This window comes from Lycium barbarum, chromosome 3, assembly GCF_019175385.1.
Source record: "Lycium barbarum isolate Lr01 chromosome 3, ASM1917538v2, whole genome shotgun sequence".
Taxonomy (NCBI): Eukaryota; Viridiplantae; Streptophyta; class Magnoliopsida; order Solanales; family Solanaceae; genus Lycium; species Lycium barbarum.
In genome coordinates, this window is record NC_083339.1 from 20,635,877 (window position 1) to 20,653,260 (window position 17,384).

Genomic DNA, 17,384 nt, shown 5'->3' on the forward strand with positions numbered 1-17,384 from the left:
TGCCGTTTAGTTTTGACTCTAGCACCTGATTTTTTTTTTAAATTTTGGGGAACGCGTATTGATTTTAAAATATTTCAAAAAAAATAGTAGATTGATCCTACAGTTTGAATAAGTAATAAACTAAAAGGTTTTCTCAAACATGCAGAAAAAATGGCGAACAAATCTATGAGAAATCTGGAGAAAGAATAGATCAGGCAAAGAAGGGGACTTTACTTCTAAAAATATTGTTGAAGGCACCTTTTTTTGGGGTTTTGGTAAAACAATTTTGATATTTTTAGGCTGCAGCCCACTAATAATTTCTCAAGAAAAAGTTATATTCATTGAAATGTTTTGGGTTGAAACCCACTCTGCTCTGCATTTTAAAACAAAATGACAAGAGGATCTTTTTAAACCAAAGAATGCTCACCTGATTTTTTCGTATAAATTTGTGGTTAAATAAACCTGACCAAAGGCCTACATTTCAAGATAATTAGAAATAGGAATGGACTTGGCTAAATCAATCCAAGTGCTCTATATTTTTTTCAAATCAGGTCATTTGTTTCAAAAAGCCCACTGTGCCTTTTTATCAAACCAGTCGGTATTTTGGGGCGAAGGCCCACAATTTCAAACAGTCCAGTCATCTTATTGTAAAAGGAAATGATATTTACTTGAAAGGAAGTTCCTGTTCCTTAATTAAAAGTTAGGATAAAATTGATATAAAAATGCAAGTATTTTAAAAGGATATATAAATGGGATGTTTTTTATCACGGGTATAATCCACCCCTTTTCCTAAAAAAAATCACGCAAAGGTTTTTAAAAGTCCAAGCAACTAAGGTCACGCTTAATCTATAAAAACTTTAGGTAAGGATATTCTGAAAACGTATTAGACGGATTAACCCGATTCATGTGTGAGTAAAGCATGCATAAAAGTTGAACACTCAAAACTCGATAAATAAATGAACCTCATACTTTTCCTTTGCTATAAGCAAAACTATTATCCTTATATATAAAAGGAATTGTTTATACCTGGATATCATAAATCCGAACCTAAATACACTATATATAAAGGGAATATATTCAACCCATTTTCAAAATGATATGCTATATGACAATTCTTTTTTTTTTTTTTTTTGCGGGAAATAAGCACTGAATAAACATGTCATGCAAATACTCACACATTGGAACTCGAAGGTCAACCGTATAGTATGGATCCTTAATACTAGGTGCCTAACACCTTCCCTAGTGGATCACCAGAACCTTACTTAGAAGGCTAGAACTTTGGATTAACAAGGATTTTTCACGGTGTATGAATAAACCCTTCAAAATTGATTTTCCTAATATCCTAAAAATAAGGTGGCGAATCTTTTAAAACAAAGTCCGAAAGAGCACCAAAGATTTCAAAGTAGCCTTTCCGAGCGCTCACCCCGCCCGCAAAAATGCGAATAGTTACACAAACCCCTTCACAAATCGACGATAGTAGGTAGCCAAACCTATGAAACTACGGATTTCGATCACTGATGTGGGCCTACCCCAATCCCTGACTGCATGAATCTTCTGCGGATCCACCATAATACCCCGCCTTCAAAATTACATGCCCCAAGAAGGACACAGAAGACAACCAAAATTCACACTTGGAGAACTTAGCATGCAACCTCTTTTCCCGCAATACCCCAAGAGCAATCCTTAAATGTTTCTTAGGATCTTCCTTACTTCTAGAATACACCAGGATATCATCAATGAACACTATCACAAAAGAATCTAAATAGGGCTTAAAAACACTGTTCATCAAATCCAGGAACGCAGCTGGGCCATTAGTAAGCCCGAAAGACATAAACCAAGAATTCATAGTGTCCATAATTGGTCCTGAAGGTTGTCTTAGGAACATCTTCTGCCTGAATCTTTAACCGGTGATACCCTAACCTTAAGTCAATTTTAGAGAACACAGAAGCTCCCTGAAGCTGATCAAACAAATCATCAATAGGGGGGATGGGATACTTGTTTCGAATAGTAACCTTATTCAGCTGACGATAATCAATACACTTGCGCAGAGACCCGTCCTTATTTTTAACAAACAACACGGGAGCACCCCAATGAGATGCACTCGGGTGAATAAATTCCGTGCTCGAGATCTTGCAACTGCTCTTTCAAATCTCTTAACTCTGCTGCGCCATCCTATAGGGTGGAATAGAGATAGGATGAGTCCCTGCGTCTAAATCAATCCGAAAGTCAATTTCACGGTGGCATACCTGAAAAGTCCGTCGGAAACACATCCGCAAACTCACGTACCACTGGAACTGAATCAATAGGTGGAGTATTTGCATTGGTATCACGGATGTGTGCCAAATAAGCTAAAATAACCCCTCTCTACTAGCTTCTTAGCACGAATGAAGGATATAACTTTCTTAGGGAGGGGACTAAGGTTACCTTTCCACTCAAGTCTATGTACCCCGGGCATAGCTAAGGTAACTGTTTTATAGTGACAATCTAGAATCGCACAATGTGGGGACAACCAACTCAAGCCCAAGATGACATCAAAGTCTACCATGTCTAGGATCATTAAATCCGCTTATGTCATGACCCAAACCGATGAGTCGTGATGAGCGTCTGACCTCTAGCGATCAAACACCCCTATACTCAAATCTGAATCTTACTAAACATCAAGGGCCTATAATGGCATAAAATGATCTCATAAAAGAGAAACATCAAAACTTTGTACAATCTGCATATATATACACAACATGCGGAAGAACAGTGCAAGCCAGCTAAGCTGCTACATATACTGTACACAAAAGAATAGAAGACGACAAGGCTACATCATCTGACTACTACATACAACTGTCTACAGACCTCTACTGGAATGAAAGATGTAGAAAGGGACAGGGCCCCGTCATACCCATGTGCATACAAATCTAAAAAGGGGCATACCAAAACTAACTGCAGCTCCGGATCAAATGGAGCGCACTGACCACTGCTAGATCTAGAGGTCCTACTGAGCTGGACCACCTGTCTGTCTACCTCTAACTGAGGGCATGAACGCAGCCCCCTGAGCAACAGGGAGTCAGTACGAATAATGTACTGAGTATGTAAGGCATAAGAAAAACATGTATAAATATACAAGAATCATGAATAAGATCTGAGCTCATAAGCTGAAATGACTATCTGTGTGTACTTGTATGAACTAGTATCTGTCTGTATCTGCATAAATCTGTGTAACTGACAATGCCACTGTGTGCGCATAATATGCATGCTCATGCCTATCAATGAAGGTCATACATCTATATATGCATATGCGTATATAATGCCTGATATATGTGCGTATATAACGCCTGTCTATTTTCTCATATCATATCGGCCTCTCTGCGGCCATCATCATATACATTGCTACGGTACTTGCAGCCTGATTCTCATATCATCATCATAATGGTAATGCATATATAACGCCTCTATCTCTTCTCATACTTTACATATATCTAATATTCGCGTATATAACGCCTTCGGGTCACAGGTCAATGTACATAAATATATGATGAATGTAATGCATGGATAAACTGTATGCATGGAACTGGCTACATAAGACTGGACCCATGTGTCACGACCCAACTATGGGCCGCGACGGGTACCTGGGGCTAGCCACCGAGCACCACTCGTTCTACTACTCGTCTTGCTCATTTAATGCTTTTTATCAATTTAGACTTAGGACATAAGAAAATTATCTTTTCATTTAAGAACATAAAAATACATTTATATGCACAAGCCTCTCGACCATCAAAATAATATATATACATAAACATAGTGGCACCTCGTGAGACCATCTAACCCACACTGCGCATCTATGAGCCTCTACTAGAGTGCTTAACATAAGGACGGGACAAGACCCCGTCATGCCCAAAATTTCATATACATGAATATATACACAAAAGAATAATCATAAGCACCTCCGGAACAATGGAGTTCTCTCAAATCAGCTGACAGCTACTACGAATCTGGGTCGAGCTCTCCTCCCTGTCTACCTGTGGGCATGAACACAGCGTCCAAAGAAAACGGACGTCAGTACGAACATTGTACTGAGTATGAGAGGCATAAACAATGAAATAGATCAATGACATAAAGGAAATATCAATATGGAACATCTATATCTGACAGTCAAGTATAAAAGAATTAAGTCATGCTGTCTTACTCATACTCGTCATCATATCATATATGCATAATGTATAAGCTTCCCGCCCATATAGGTGCGGTGTAGTAATATATAACTTGCCCGTCCATATCGGGTCAGTGTGAAAATTATAACATTAGCCTGCGTCCGGGGTATCATCTCATGTCGCCCACTAGTGGTGTCTGCCCACGCCATTTGGCTATGGTGTATCATATAGCTGCCCGCCTTGGCGGTGACTGCCCGGCTAACTAGGCGCGGTGTTATATCATCATCATACATGCTCATCATAATATGCTTATCGTAACATACTTATCATAATACATACATAAGGCTTATGAACAACTTTACTTTATCGGGGTGACCTAAGGTCGTGATCCACCGATTTCATTATGGAGCAATTGTTGACATTCTGCCTCACCTTAAATGAAGTAGCATATAAGGTGAGTGTAAGCAATAAATAGCATCATCATCATTATGGGATCATCATATCACGTCTCTTATCTTATATAGCTATTCATACACATAGGCTTTTAGCTTTGCGAAATGTAGGAGCTCAGGAAGAGGAAGGAAAATCATGCTAGAAGATTCATGCCATTAGAAAGAAAGGACTAGCCTCACATACCTTTGATGCTTAACTAAGCTACCGCTTGCTTGTTCTCCTTTAGTGCGTACGTTCTACCTTCAAGAGAATTTGTATCGACATTAGCTAGCGATTATAAAAACGGCTTACTAACGCTAGAGAAAATGGACAACCTTTCCTTTCGTTTATGCAACTCTTCCCATATTCTATATCAACTCTCAGACGCTCACAACAACATTCACAATATTGTAATCAACAATCATCATTTATATACATTGACCACAATCCACCATTTCTCTACAATTTCTCCACATTTGTGGTTATAGCTTACTATCGTGTTTCCTCATATATAATACTTATTTCATGGCCCAAATGTCGTTGATAACGTATTCATAATCACAACACTCCAACATTCATGATTCAACCCAACTATCATCAAACCATGACACTATTCACTCATGAATGACTCATTTCCTATGTCTTTCTACAATTCAAGTATCTTAACCTTCCAATACCTTAAACAACATGGTTTAGTCATGAAACTTACCTTAGATGATGGTTGAACAAGCTTTGAATGGAATTACTCCTTTAGCACCAAAACCCTACTTCACTTTCTTTGGGTTTTCTTGAGAGAGATGAACTTTAGCTAGGTTTCACACACTTTGTCTCATGGATTTGGTGTTATTGATCATGGGTTTCCTTTGATTTTCTTGTAATGAAGAGTAGAGAGTACTCTAGAGGTTTCTAGAGAGAAATGTCGTGGAGATGAAATGAATTTAATGAGCTTGGGTCTCCTTTTAATGACTTAAAATCTGATCCGGAATGAACAGTAGCTGAAGTGTACAGTGGTCGTAAACCCAGTTTACGGGCCGTATTTCAATTTACGGTCTGTATACTGCGGGCGTATTTAAGCATATCCGAACCAGAAAGTCAGGTTGAGGGCATGGTGGTTTACGACTCAGTTTACGGGCCGTATTTCAATTTACGGTCCGTATTCCAAGTCGTATTTAACCATTTGAACATTTGGCAGAAAGTTGAAGTTTTGTATGTTGAAATACAACATAGTAGTTTACGGGCCGTATACCACTTTACGGTCCGTATTTCATTTTACGACCGACTGGGCCAAATGCAAATCTGCAACTTTTCACATTCTCAGAACCTATGATTAGTCATTGTGGAGCATAACCTATCTCTTATTGCGATTGCCTTTGAAAAATTACTTAGGGTCATCAAACGTCGTTCCCTTCTTATTAAAACATCATATACTCGTATTCTTCGTTAGTCTGTTCGTTGTACGTTCACGAGGAAATTTCCGAGGTGTAACACCATGAATAGAAGAATCACTCATAAATGGGGTACATGAACATCAAAGACTGAAGTACTCCTAATGCTTCTAGGAATAGAGTAATATGGAAGCTCGCTTACTCACTTGTTGGATCATACCATAGGATCATGCCAAAAGTAGGAAAGAATGGCCTTAACATACCTGGAAGTATACTCAATCGTCCAACTTCTACCTCTCGAACTTGCAAGTCTACAATTAAGATAACATAGGGCTTAATTAGACTATTTATCTCCCTTATTAATCATTTTAAATACGAATAGAGCTTTACAATTTAGGGTCAACAATTTCCCTTGTAAGCTTACAACTCTTCAACTTCCCATTTAATCCAACATTAACCACAACAACAATAACAACACTTATATATATAATTATATACTTAAATCCATAGCCAATTATCACTTAAAACAGCCTCAAATCATTATCTTACCCTTCATCAACTTAACACTTCCACAAATACCTTCTCTTCATTTAAAATCACTAAAACTCTTGATATCCAACTTAAATATAAGGGTAGAATCATTTACATACCTTGAAGGGTCTAAGATCCCAAGAATCACTTTAACTCCAACTTCCCTAGCCTCACAACCTTGAAGAAACCCTAGAATCAACCTTCTTCTTTACAAGCACGGGTTCACGGGCTCGGATTTTATCAAATATCCACTAATAATGATGGAAAATATTGGGAGAGAATATATTAGGGTTTTTCTGATTTGGAATGGAAAAAAATATGAAATAGGGTCGTGAACCACCAATTTATACTCGAAATTAAAAAGGCTACAGCGGTCCGGTTCGATGAGCGAGTCGACAGCTCATCGACGGCCCGTCGACTTGCGCCTGCATATGTAAGGTTGTGGGACCCTGTTGACGCCGTACATCGACGGTCCATTGACCTTGTCGATGACCCGTCGACGATGACTGCTGTCTGCAGGTTTTTCTGATTCAGTCCAAATCGCGTCGATTCGATTCGTTCAACTTCTAACTCTATAAATTGCCAGGAATATCTGCTGGTACCTTTATACACGGGGTAAGGCACCTTCTATCTCCAAAACTCAGACACGAATCTCAATTCCAAGGGCATACCCAACTAGGAAACCATAGGTTCTACTATCACGAAAACGAGGGGTGTAACAGCCTAAGTATTATATCTCATAAATGTAATAGCTCAAGAACAATAAACTCTCTCTACCACCATTAAATCCCCGACCGGAGTAGATACATGGATAGAGGAATCAAGTGTATCACAAATCACATCCAAACCCACAGCAAAATATGAAGACACGTATGTAAAAGTAGAACCCGAATCAAATAAAACAGAAGCCATCCGATCACAGACTGAGAAAGTACCTGTGACGACAGCATCGGAAGCCTCAGCCTCGGGTCTGCCTGGGAATGCGTAAAAGTGACTGCGCCCTCCTGTAGCTAGTTTGAACCCTGCCTTTGTCGGGCTGCTGTCCACTTTGCTTGTCTGAGATCCGGCTCGGTTAAGCTGAGCGCCACCCCTACCTGTGGTGTGGCCGCCCCTCAATGCCTGTACACGGACCTTGCCTCACCTATCTGGTGAGTATGGAGCTCGGGGAGCCTGATACTGAGTCCCCTGACCACCCTACTCGAGTCTGGGGAAAACCCTCTTAAAATGCCCTCGCTCACCACACTCGTAACGAGAACGGTCCAGCATAGCTCACTGAACAAAAGCTGATAAAGCGGTATAACCCCCATGCTCTGGGTAGCTGGGTTGCGCCCCCCTATGATGACTCGAAGAATAATGACTAGCCCCTGATGGTCCCCTAACAAACACCTGTATTACGGAATGAACCAGACGCCCTGCATACACCTGACAACTCTGCCCCTTGGAGATGGAGCTGCTAAAATTTCCACCCTTTCGGGCCTTCTTCTCTGCCTGCTTTGCATAACCCTCCTATCTAATCCCCTTACATATTCAACTACCTCCTGGAATGAAGCCCCAGTGGCTACAAGTTGAAGAGCTGATAGCTGAAGTCCAGTATTCAGTCCTTTCACAAAATATCTGATCTTCTCCTCCTCAATATGCAGTAACTGAAGAGCATATCGGGACAAAGAATGAAAATGGGACTCATATGCAGCAACAGACGAGTTCCCTTGATCAATATTACTAAACTCATCATTTTTTCTATCCCTCAAAGTACACGGAACATACTTCTCCAAAAACACTGAATAGAAATGGACCCAAGTCAACGGAGGTGACCCAGCTGGCCTACACTCCACACATGCTCTCCACCACAACTTGGCATCACCCAAGAACTGAAAAAAAAAAGTCACAAACTCAGCACCATACTTATCTACCGCCCCCATCTTGTGGAGCCTCTCATGACAATCTATAATGAACTCGTACGCATCCTCTGTCTCAGTACCATAGAAAATCGAAGGCTTCATCTTAGTGAACCTCTAAAATAAATTGTGCTCCTCACCGGTCATCACCGGCCCTGCAACTAGTCTCGGAAATGCCTTTAAACTCGGAACTTCATCCAAGTGAGAAGCCGCGGTTGTGGCATGATGAACTCCTGTAGCCTGAACTCTGTCTGGAATTGGGGCTGCTATCCCTGTACCCCTACCTGCTGGAACAGCCGGTATCGCTCCGGTCTATGCTAACTCGTGTAACCAATTCAGCACTTGAGCCATCGCATCTGGTAAAACTATAGCAGCTGCAGCCCCTGGAAGAGTTGGCACTGTAGCTGGCTGAGCTGGTGCGACTGCATTTCCCGCGGCCTCATTAAGGGCCACAGGAGGCACGGGATCAACTGCTGGAAATTCGTCTCCAACCACTACTGCTCCTTTACCTCTAGCTACTGCCGCACGTGTTCTCACCATTTACGAGAGAATGAAGGATAGTCAGATACCAATTTGAATTATCCAAATACCAATTGGAATCAAGTAGCACGAAATAAAGAAAGGAAGGGAATTTTCCTAGTGTCCAGTAGCATCCCGAAGATAAGTACAAACTTCTCTGTGCCGATCCACAAGACTCTACTAGACATGTCCTTGTACAACGAGATCGGTGAACCTACCGCTCTGATACCAACTCTGTCACGACCCAACCCGCCATGACTGGCACCCACAGTAACACCTAGTGGGCAAACCAATATGCTTAACCATCTACTCATTCAAAGTCCATGCTTAACTATGCACTCATTCAAAGTCCATTTTTACTTAGTCAATTCATTCAGTCTACAATAAATTAAACGCAAGATTAAGTCAAAAGTAGTCATGCCATAAAACAATAATGTAAATGCGGAAGTCCAAACTATTACAACCCCAAAATCCGAAAGTCACCGTACAAGGACTCTAATCCAAAACATGTCTAAGGAATCCATACTGTCTGAAATAAATTAACATCAATATCTAGAATGGAAATAGACATTAAATAAAGGAAGATCTTCGGGCGGCCTGACACGGATAGAAGTTCACCCTCAATTTGTCAGCAATGGCCTCAAGCTAAATATGAGGTCGAGTAGCAGTCTCTGGATCACAATCTGCACTCAAAAGAATGCAGCAAGGTAGTATCAGTACAAACACTATGTACCGGTAGATATCATAGGTCGACTAAGATTAGTATAATGCATGAATCATAAAATTAATAAAATAGACAGACCAGTCAACAACACATAATCAGATAGCCAATACCAAGTCAATCAATTATATTAACAAATAAAGTCAACGGAAGCAAGTAATGGAATAAACCTCACAACAACATTCTCACTTACTCAGCCACTGATTACTCGTGTACATATATGCTAATTGGTGTCTTTGCCCAATAACTATGACTTGCAGGGGACCCATGGTATCTATATACCCTCTCTCCGGAATCTTACCTCGGATCACAAGCCTTTAACTTAGGCCACATCCTCACCCCTTGTCAAATGTGCTTAAAATCTAGGTCCCATCGGCACCCCTTTTCAAATGCGCCTTTTCATATACTTACACACACACACACACACACACACACACACACACACACATATATATATATATATCTTTTAATGAGTGATTATCAAGTAGTATATGATTTTCATCAAGAAGATCATATTAACTTCTCACCACAATTGTCATCAAATTATAGATCACCACACATCGAATAATGGCATTTAGCCCACATTATCACTCAATTAATAGCATATAGGAATCCCAACCACACATTATGCTCGAAGACTAGACATGCTTTCTCCTATCAATCTCATAACACATATAATCAATTAATCAAAGTCTAACTAAAGTAAACCATAACCTACCTCAACTGCAGAATTGGAACAATGCGAATCACTCTGCTATAGCCTTTCCCTTTCGTAATGCCTCGGAACGCTCAAAGTCTAGCAATTAAGATGCTAAATAAGTCACAACACTCTAGTCAACAATATCAATTCAATGAACACCCTTCCACTTTATCCCTTTCTAATGGATGAATGCTTACTAGGTGTAAATCATCCTAACATTGGCCTTAGCAACCATAAACTATCAATTCATAAGGTTATTCATTCAAGTTATCTCTTACAAGCAATTTCTATGGTCAAGCTACCATCTTATGAAACCTTAAGTCTCAATTCACTTAGTTTATGTCTCTAACAGTTCAATTCTTGATTAAAAGTGATAACCCAAGCCTTTAGATGATAATCATACAATAATATTCATAACCCACCAATCATTAAAGTCAATTAAGTTCTAGGGTTACTAGTCCTCAATTCACCATTGTCGACCCATTACAATTATGATAATCTTAGAGATGAATGCGTAATGAAGGAAGGAAGGGTTGAGACTTACCTTTCAAGAATATTCTTGCCCTAGCCTTAGAATTTCGCCCTAGGTGCTCCTTGGAAACTATTTTGGAGTTTTATGAATAAAGAATTCAGACTAGGTGTTTACAAATAGGGATTCTGCCCCCGTCAACCGCTGCGGCGATCGTTCTATCCACTATAGCTTGCCCGTTATAGCGGACGTCCACTTAATGCCCACTTCTGTCATGGCGAGCACGGACCCGCCATAGCGCAAGAGCTACAGCAGTCCAGTGTCCGCCATAGAGGACAACCCCATTTCAGCTAAGTCCGAGGCGATGAGAGAACCACCGCTACAGCGGCCTCGCTGCAGCGGTATTCCGTTCACCGCAGCGGTCCCACTGAACCAGTGAGCATGCTAACTCCACCTATTTTATACTCTACTCTCCCAAATTCATCCGAGGCCTCATAACACAAATAAAAGATGCACATCAATGTAAAAACACCATGCGGACTCACCCATAGCCTCGGACTCCCCAACTGGAGGTCTAATTTCCTACATCACCCCCCCCCCCCCCCCTAATGGACTTAATACAACCAAACAATGATCACAAACAAGCCAAGTTTTCAGTTTTTAGACTTCTACATTTGAGTTTCTATTAGCTCGTTCTACCCTTGGAAAGGTTCTATTGGGAGGGTGATCCTAGATTTTCCTAATGATCGGGAAGGTCGTTACACCAAAGTGAGGGTGTTCCTGAATTTTATCAGTTATCTCCTTGAAATGGGCTATTCTTCTCCTCATATAGTATGTTGACACCTATATATATGTGAAAGGAAACTATTTACGGTGAGCGTTGGTACACTCTAATACTTTATTAGCTAATGTTTGAGATATAAACTAATGTAGGTATATAACATTTTTCTCCTTGTTTATTTATTGACCACTGATCTTCTTATAGGTTGCAAGTCTATCACAAGCTTAATGGATTGTGGTTGAGCAGATGTAAATATAATGGTATCATATGCATGTCCCACATGATTGATGTAGGGACTCTATGTAGGCATACCATATTCAACATAATTGTCTTCGTTGTGTGGATCTAGTCATGCATTGGACCAGAACAACATTACTCTTTTTCAAATATTTGTTGCTCGTAAAAGTCCTCCAGAATGATTGTTTTATTCTTAAATCCACCATAGTTTAGCAAATTATCCTTTAGACATGTCATGCAAACACTTGAACCCCATTCCTCCTTCTTTCGGTGGATGACATAGTATAGTCCAAAAATTCAGTGCTTTCTACAATTACCCACTGAGTTGCTCCACAAAACTTAGAAAACATCATGTGAATTGTGCAAGAACTTCTGCTGGTGGATCACATGCTGACAATAGATGAATTGACCTGCTCTGAAGGACGTGACAATTGAGCGTGGTCATATCCTCTATTGATAACAACTTTGTAGTCCATGAATTTAGTCTATTCTGAATTTTATCAGTTATCTCCTTGAAATGGACTATTCTTCTCCTTCTATAGTATATTGGCATATATAGATATGTGAAAGGAAACTATTTTCTAAGAATGTTAGTACACTCTAATATATTATTAGCTACTGTTCGAGATATAGACTGATGTAGGTATACAACACTTTTCTCCTTGTTGATTTGTTGACCATTAATCTTCTAATAGGTTGCAAGCTTCATGGATTGTGGTTGAGCATATGCAAATATAATGGTATCATTTGCATATGCCACATGATTGGTGTAGGTACTTCAAGTTAGCATACCATATCCAACATAATTGTCTTCCTTGTGTGGATCTAGTCATGCAATCAACTGATGATATAGAGGGTAGGTGATGGAGAGTCACCTTGTTTGACCCCTTTTGTTGATTTAAAGAAACTATAAATAAGTCCATTGATCAGAATTGACTGTCAGTTATTTGCTACTCCATCCATTTCAATTTATGTGAACCTATTTGATTGGACACAAGTTTAAGAAAGAAGAGAAGACATTTAAACTTGTGGTGTTAAATGAGTCACATATATTTTGTGTGGCTATACATCATTGCATAAAGGTAAATTGTTTTCAAATATAGAAAGGGGCCATTCTTTTTTGCACGGACTAATAAGGAAATAGGTTCACATAAATTAAAATGGAGAAAGTATGATTATGTACACTATGTTTATCAGAACTTCACCAAATTCCATTTTACTCAGTACTTTGATTAAAAATAACTATAACATCCTATAATAAGATTTTTCCATGTCCAACTTGATAACTTTCTTGGCTGGGTTGCGCCTTATTCTTATGTCATGCACTATTTTCTGTACTAACGGTATATTCTCCAAAATGCTTCTCCCTTTCACAAAGCCATATTGTAAGGGTGAAATTATGTTTCGTAGCAGCTTCACAAGTCTCTCATGTATTATTCTAGAGAAAACTTTACAAATAAAATTACTTAAGCTAATTGGCCTTAGGTTTGAGAAAGTATTCACTTCCTTCTTTTTAGGCAGTTAGACCAAATTGTTACAAGAAATATATCTAGGTAATTCATGTCCACAGAGGAAAGCCTTTACATGGTGCTAACATCCTCAGCAATGATGTCTCATTTATCCTGAAAGAATTTCCTTGTATAATCATCTGGACCTCTAACATTATTAGCATTCAAAGCAAAAAATTGCATTCTTGATTTTAGATTCTTCTGGCATTTTTATAAATCTCATAATTATTTTGTTCCAATAATTAGTTGAGGAATATGATCAAGGTGATCAAAATTGGTAGCTTCAGATTCAACAGTGAACTGTTTTTTAAAAAGCCTGATAGCCTCCTCCACTGTCTTTTTATTTTTTTTGTCCATGCATGTATCATTTTGATTTTGAGTCCTTATTAAATGTAGACTTCTCCTCTTTCCTTTCACATAAGCATGAAAGAATTTTATATTTCTATCCCCATCTATAAACCACTGTATTCCAACTTTCTGTTTCCAGAATTGTTCCTCCACAGCATAGGACCTGATAAGTTCTACGCTAACTTTTTGCAATCTTTCCCTATTATCCCTTGTTGGATTTGTTTCAAGATCTTATTCATGCACTTTGATAACTATATGTCTAAATATATATATATATATATATATATATATATATATATATATATATATATATATATATATATATATATATATATGTATCTCTACTCCATTTAGACACTACTTTGTTGAGCTTCTTCAGTTAATTATGAAATAAGTAAAAAGGATCGGATCATAGTGCCTTTCCAGTTTGTCTTCACCACCTCTTGGAAAGTAGGATGTTCAACCCAACAATTTAGGAAGCTGAAGGGTTTCTTTATTATCCTATCGTGCAACAACCTCAATATTATGATATAGATCATGTAGCTCCTGATTAACTAAACATTTGTTCAACCTCTTGAATATACTGCTCATCTGATCTGCCATTTCTCTAAGTATACACTGTCATGCCCCGAACCTGGACCTAGACGTAGCATGACACTCGGTGCCTGAATACATGTGATCAAGAGAACCACATGCAGAATGTAAATTATAACATAAATAATCTTAATGATACATGCGACATCGTAATAATACTGAACTACTGAAAAGTCTGACTGATTATCATAACTATGAAATACTAAGATAGGTCTCAGAATATAAAGATGTAATTACCAATGCTCCCCAAGATGAGACACTTGGCCTAATAAATCTCTTGTCAATAAGATCTTTTGGTTGAGCTTTTAGCTCCTTCAACTCTGCTGGAGCCATTTCATATGGCGGAATAGAGATTGACTTGGTGTAAGGAAGTAAGTCAATTCCGAAGTCAATCTCCCTCTTTGGAGGAAGTCTAGGAAGATCTTCTGGAAACTCATTGATAATTGATACGGACTGGAGGGTTAGATTCTGGGTATCTGTATCCCTGACTCGAACTAAGTGATAAATATACCTCTTAGATATCATCTTTTTAGCTTTAAGATAGGAAATAAACCTACCCCCGGATACTACTGCATCACCCTTCCATTCTACAACTGGTTCATTAGGAAACTCAAAACTTACAATTTTGGTTCTACAGCCTACTGTAGACATGACGCCAACCAATCCATGCCCATGATTACATCAAAATCTACTGGTTCCAACTCTACTAGGTCGACTACGGTATTACGGTGGTAGACTCTAACTGGACATCCCCTATACACACGTCAAGCTATAACTGACTCTCCAACTGGAGTTGACACTTCAAAGGGTTCATGTAACTTTTCTGGCTCTATCCCAATTTCTTAGCTATAAACGAGGTTACATAAGATAAGGTGGATCCTAGATCCGTAAGGGAATAAACATCGAAGGTGAAAACTGTTAGTATACCTGTAAAAACATTTGCACGTGCCTTTGTATCCCGACGACCTGCTAGTGCATGCAAGTGGTTCTAACCTTCGCCTGCATTACCAGACTTAGCTGCACCACACCCTGATTGGGCTTGAGAATTACGAAGAGCTGCTAAATTTGTGGACTTAGCCACATTACCGCTGGTACTCTGTCTCGATAATAGGCATTCCCTTATATAGTGACCTTGCTGGCCGTAACAGTACACCCCTTGGTGCCTCTTACCACAATAGTTGCACGTTAGATTCTAAAACCCTATGTGGCCCACACTGGCCTATGACTTTGAGCTTGATGCTCTGAAATTCTAGCTTTTCTAATTGTACTTGGACCACGGGACCATTGCACTGACTGTGGAGGGAATGGGTCCTGATGACCTCTTATTGACAAGCTGTATACCTCCACCTCCTTGAGATCCCCCAAGGCTGAAGTTACCTGTAGATAGCTCTCTTACTTAATTCTCTGTCTATCTCTTTTTGTATTTGCTCTTCTTCCTTCTTTCTGTCCTCGTTACCTTGTGCAAACGCAACCATCTTGTAATGCTCACTTACTTATTCTGAGCAGCAATATTACCATCACCAAACAAGTAGGGTGCAAGACCAACACAAAACGCCTAACTCTGGCCCTAATATTGGTAACCATATGTGGAGCATACTTGACCAGTGAAACAAACTTGTGGTACTATTCATCACACTCATGTGATTCTGCTCGAGCCTCTCAAATCCTAGAGCTGGAAGACCCCTCATAAGTACTTGCACTTAGAGCCATTCCTTAACGCTGAGCTTGTGTAGTAACATTCTAGGTGAGCAACTGGATAGGTCCCCTAACATCTATATCAGTAGCACTGGGCGGCGGAGAAATGGTAAAACCTTCGCAAGCCTTTCAGTCGAAGATGGGGTGATGTCTAGGGTACTGAACCCGATGCAGGTACCTGAGTCTAGGTGAAAACTCCCTGAGTCAGAGAGTCCACTTCTTAGGCAGCATTCATACTAGCTTTGGCCAGTAACTGACTATCTCTTGGTATACTTTTTCTTGGAAGGCACTTTCGAAAAGAAACACAATACGCACAGTTAGAAGAGTTCCTGAAGGCATAGCTCTAATTGCACGATTTATAATATTAAAGTTATGAGACAATCCTAAATGTCTTGGTGGTCAACTATTTACATGTGTGGCGTGCACACACACATAAAAGTGACTCCATCGGACACGGCTTCATAGACTCCCTAAGACAGTGCTCTGATACCAAGATTTATCACGCCCCGAACCTGACCCCGGCCGTAACACGAAACTCGGTGTCTGACACCATATGACCGATCGAACCACATAGCTTACTGAATCAATATGGGACATGTACTGTTGCGGAATGTAAATTATAACATGAATAATCATAATGAAACATGCGGCATCATAATAATACTTAACTAATGAAAAGTCCGACTGATTACACTTGAACCTAGTGCCCTGATACGAGCTTTGTCATGCCCTGAACTTGTGCCTGGACATAACACGGCACTCGGTGCCTGACTGCATATGACCGAATGAACCACATGGCTTGTTGAATTAACAAGGGACATGTATTGATGTGGAATGTAAATTATAACATGAATAATCTTAATGAAACATGTGACATCATAATAATACTAAACAACTGAAAAGTCTGACTGATCAATATGATTATGAAATACTGAGATAAGTCTGAGAATATGAAGATGTAGCCAACACGGCTAACACAACATCTTAAAATATTGATTGACTGATACTCTAGTCTATGAAGCGTATTAATAATACCGAAATGTTAACTATTTACCGGGACAAGACCTCGCGGCATACCTGACCATCTTACATAACTGAATAATGAAAGTAAAAGCAACTCCCCAAAAGAGACTGGGATCACCAAATAGCTGATACGTAGAAGGTCCTAACGAACAGATCCGTCGACCTGTAAATCAGTACCTACATCATGAAATGCAGATCTCGGGCAAAAAGGACGTAAGCACATTTGCAATTGTACTTGTATGTAAAACCAACTGAAAGAATAAATAGTTGTGAGGTGCTCGAGGAATGGGCAACCCAAATCAATAAATATGAAATATACTGATACTGAAACTGAAACATAAGGATAACTGAACTGAACATGAGAATCATAGTCATAAGTACTCCCTTTTCCGAATATAAGGAAATAACCTATTTATATGAGTTCA